This window comes from Xylocopa sonorina, unplaced genomic scaffold, assembly GCF_050948175.1.
Source record: "Xylocopa sonorina isolate GNS202 unplaced genomic scaffold, iyXylSono1_principal scaffold0079, whole genome shotgun sequence".
NCBI lineage: Eukaryota > Metazoa > Arthropoda > Insecta > Hymenoptera > Apidae > Xylocopa > Xylocopa sonorina.
In genome coordinates, this window is record NW_027490150.1 from 435,001 (window position 1) to 440,000 (window position 5,000).

Here is a 5,000-nt window from a genome sequence, read left to right on the forward strand (position 1 = left end):
GAAGCGTTTTATGCACCTCGCCAATGCCTTTCGTGTGTCGGTATTTCTTTTATATATAAGATTCGTAAAAAATATAAAAGAAAAAAAAAATACGAGACTCTCGCTAGACGACCAAGCTACCGGCGTTTCTTTAACATCCGTCCTCTTTATCGTCGTAGCTGCGAACGATCGACAAACCGTTTACACTCTCCAGCGGTTCCACACCTTCCGCGCGTAACACGCAGAGATCGAAACGGAGCGGCTCCTTTTCCCCCGATTTTATTACCCTGATCCTTCGGAACGAAGGACAGGCCGAGTTGGAGCGCCCGCACGAATCTCTCTGCTGCGTGAACGGGAAATAAAAGGGAACGCACGCGTGGAAAAGCGTACGATGCGATCGTAGCGCAAGCTGCGCTTCCGGGGACTGGATGACCGGCTTTTGGTCGCGCGGTCCCGTCTCGACAACGAAGACATGGGGTGACCAACGCACTCGATGATCACGAAGTAGGGCGGTAGTACCTTGCGGCACCGAGGCGGCACCTCGTCGAAGAAAAAAAAACTCGAGCCTCGCCAAAGGGGAGCCAATCTTCCCGTATCTGCTCCGAAAACTCTCTCCTTTGTCGCGCGTGTTACCGATTCGAGTTTCGCTTCGGGAGATCTCCGAAGCGCGGACACGCGTCACAGGCCAGAAACGTTGCGACGCTACACGGACGCAACGACGGCCTATGTTCGAGTGACGGTCCGCGCGAGAGATCTTTTCTTCCCTCGCGGAAACATGGTATACACACGCGCGGAGAGAACAGAGAGAACGGGTTATTCTGATCGAACACCCTGGGGCTGTACGAGGAGAACTTCGAACGATCGGATGCGCATCATCGTCCCTCGCGTTACGACGATGTCGCTCTCTCTCTTGTATATCTCTTCTCTCTCGACCGAGAATTCTCCCTCGGTCTTGCGGCGTGAAAAAAAACAATTCATTTTAAACGACGTCGAGCGCGCGGCATGTTCGTATCGTGCGCTAAAGGCGGGGCGAAGGCGATGCGTGTGGCGGGTGTGCGAATTCGGAACGCGGAACAAAATCGGCGATCGAAACACGAAGCGGTTCCCGTGGGCGGTCGTCCGTTTAACGGACGACTCACGACGCCACGAAGAACTCACGCGAGTTCGTGATCGACGCACCGTCGAGTTCCGTGAACGCGTTTACGCACGCCGCACGCGCACACACACGTTGCCAATCGCGGATTGCCTCGGCACGGCCACAGACGACTCGGACGAACGTCCAACGATCGCTCGTACGTCGCGTATCGCTCCTCTTCCTCCCTTTCTCGGTGCCGCCCGAACTCAGAAACGTTCGTAATTTAATTCGAGAATGAACGACGGCGGGCAGATTCGAGCACCGTAGGGAAAGAAAGATTCGACGAAACGCAACGCAAGCAGTATTCTGGTTACGTGAACGACCCTCAGCTAGGCGTGGTCCAGGAATTGTATCCGTGGACCGCAATGTGCGTTCGAAATGTCGATGTTCATGTGTCCTGCAGTTCACACGTTGACGCGCAATTAGCTGCGTTCTTCATCGACCCACGAGCCAAGTGATCCACCGTTCAGGGTAATCGTATATGTATATTTTATTGATCTTTGAGTCTCTTGGTACTAAAGTTCGAACAAGTCGATACCCAAACGTCCCCGGTGAAAGAGACGCGGGCGTCGCCGAACGGAGTTCGAGGCGACACGATATATCGGTCCTACGGATGAAACGCATACGCCGATGGTTCGCGCGTAAGGTCTCCCTCAAAGTTACGAAAAAATGCACGCGCGCGTCCAGGTGCGAAGAGAAAAAAAAAAATCCCTTCAAAAATTCGTTAGGACTCCTCCGCGTACCAGCAGCCTCGAGGCGGTCTTTTACCTCCCGGCAACGCGAAGCGAGCATAAACTGTTCGAGCTCGCAACGGCGGGATTACAGACTCTCGACAACGAGGACAACGGGCAACGGCGGAATCGTCCCCTCTGGAACGAACGTGCGCGTCGAACTGAGAAGAAAAAAGACCAAACACCCAGCGGCGTATTGCTTTCGAGATCGACAAGACGCTCTCGTTCGGGTGAACATAACAATGTTATCATCGATGGGACACACTCGTCGTCTTCGCGCACAGTCTCGAGGCGGTCTATAAGAGTTTTCCCCGGCAACACGAAGCGAGTATAAAATTATTCGATCTCGCAACGGCGGGTTTTTCTCAGACTCTCGACAACGAGGCTTGGGCGCGAGCGACGGAATCGTCCCCTCCGAACGAACGAACGACGACGACGGTCTCTTCAAAATTCCAATACCACCCAGTCGTGTCGATTCCAACAAGGCTCAGGTAAACGAAAAAAAAATTCGTACATTCGTTAGGACGCTCCACACCGTTCGCCCAACCACACAGCCTCGAGCGGTCTATATTTTTCCCGACAACGCGAAGCGAGCAAGTAAAGTTCGATCTCGCAACGGCGGGTTTCAAGACTCTCGACAACGAGGTTATGGGTGTGGACGGCACGGAACGGAACGGGTCCCCTCTGAGCTGAACGGCACAATTCTGGGAGTGGGAAAACGGCAAAGTGCCAGCGGCGTATTGCTTTCTGAAAAAATGGCAAATAAAAAAGCGGACCCGACGAGTTCTCGATTACGAGAACTCGAGGGGTCCGCTAATGTACCGTAAACACCGATCGGGTAAATGTAAAAAAAAATTCGTTAGAACGTTCGCCGGTTGTACAAGCCTCGAGAAGCGGTCTATACGTTCACCCGACGACACGAAGCGAGCATAAAATGATTCGAAAGCTCGCAACGACCGCTGGGCGCGTCTTAGACTCTCGACAACCGAGGCTATTACCGACGAATCGTCCCCTCCGAAAGGAACGGTACGATCGACCATCTTCAACAGGTTACGCGCGACGACACCACGCACGCTCCATGCACGAATTCGAAGTCGACGACACGCGCGCGTTCGGGTAAAGATTCGTTGGGACTCGCCGGTTGCAAGCCTCGAGAAGCGGTCTATATTTACCCGGACGACACGAAGCGAGCGTAAATGATTCGTAAGAGCTCGCAACGGACGCTGGGTGTTTCAGACTCTTCGACAACGAGGCTGTGCAGCGACGAATCGTCCCCTCCGAACGGAACGGTACGATACGATCGACTTGAACAGGTTACGGCGCGACCACGCGCTCTCACGATAATTCGTGAAGTCGATACGAAGCGGGCCGTTCGGGTGAAAATTCGTTGGGACTCGCCGTACAACAGCCTCGAGCGGTCTATGTTTAACCCCGACGACGCGAAGCGAGCGTAAATGATTCGTAAGTGCTCGGCAACGGACGTTGGGTGTTTCAGACTCTCGACAACGAGGCTGCTCCGACGAATCGTCCCCTCCGAACGGAACGGTACGATCGACTGATATGAGAGCGGTGACGACGACACGAATCCTGAGAGAATTCGAGGTCGACGACTGTACGTTTTCCCGTTCGGGTAAAAATTCGTTGGGACTCGCCGTACAACATCCTCGAGCGGTCTATGTTTCAACCCCGACGACGCGAAGCGAGCATAAATGATTCGTAAGAGCTCGGCAACGGACGCCTGGGTGTTTCAGACTCTCGACAACGAGGCTTGCGCGACGGTATCGTCCCCTCCGAACGGAACGGTACAAATACGATCGACAGATAGGAGAGAGCGGTGCGACACGCGATCCTGCGAAAAATTCGAGGGTCGTGTCGACGGTACGTTCTCTTCGTTCGGGTAAAAATTCGTTGGGACTCGTCGTATCGGAGCCTCGAGCGGTCTATACTTGGTTCCCGGCAACGCGAAGCGAGCACTTAAAATTCGATCTCGCAACGGCGGGTTTCAGACTCTCGACAACGAGGCTCCTGCGACGGAAACGTCCCCTCCGAACGAACGACACACGGTCGACCGAAAGAGTACGGGACTCTTTCGAATTGCCATATTACCATCCAGTCGAGTCGGCTCCGTAGCTCAGGTAAACGAAAAAAAAAAAATTCGTAAGTTCGTTAGGAATCTCGTACGGCAGGACAGCCTCGAGCGGTCTATACATTTACCCGACAACACGAAGCGAGCATGTGAAATTCGATCTCGCAACGGCGGGTTTCAGACTCTCGACAACGAGGCTGCTGCGACGAATGTTATTCCTCTCTGAACATGACGGATCTCGACCGAAGGAAGGTTATTTTCTTTGCTGCATACGCTTTGCGTTCGTTTCATCCATACATATCTGGACTCTTATAATTTTTATTTCGGAACGAATATAGTTCCGGTTTACGTACAATATCCAAAGGATCGGACGCCTCGATCTCTCCGACACGAGGCGGAGTTGCATATTACGGGCAGTGGATGTAATGTTTCTGTTCTTGTGGCAGTGCAGTGGATGCGGCTCGTTCGAGCACATTATTTTTTTTTCATTTTTCCGTGCCGCGGGTCACGAGGACCACACGCGAGAGCACGTTATTATTTGTTATATTTCCGTGCCGCGGGTCACCAGGACCACACGCTAGAGCACGTTATTATTTGTTATATTTCCGTGCCGCGGGTCACCAGGACCACACGCTAGAGCACGTTATTATTTGTCATATTTCCGTGCCGCGGGTCACCAGGACCACACGCTAGAGCACGTTATTATTTGTTATATTTCCGTGCCGCGGGTCACCAGGACCACACGCTAGAGCACGTTATTGTTTGTTATTTTTTGCCGTGCCGCGGGTCACGAGGACCGCACGCGAGAGCACTTTATTTTTGTACGTAAGTATGCAACTCCTCGTCCCGAAATCGAGAGAGAATTGGACGACTCGTCCAATGGCTCGAGCTCCCGCAAGAGCTCGGCTTCCTCGCTCCGATCGACTGCCATGCCAACACGGAGAGACGCGCAAAACGGGAGGCTGGACGCCTCCGCGCGTAATGCAACGTTCCCCGGGCATTGTGCGAACGAAGCGAGGGTTCTTTAAGTATTTGCTACGATTTTTGGTCGATAAACGACTTTTTCATT

General features: G+C 53.1%; 1 non-coding gene across 1 annotated transcript; it reads right to left on the minus strand.

The window, feature by feature from the left end:
* Positions 1 to 1,433: 1,433 nt before the first annotated feature.
* Positions 1,434 to 1,588, minus strand: LOC143432335 (5.8S ribosomal RNA). The gene has a single exon (XR_013102965.1). It is a non-coding gene; the product is annotated as a 5.8S ribosomal RNA (ribosomal RNA).
* Between the last annotated feature and the right edge of the window lie 3,412 nt (positions 1,589 to 5,000).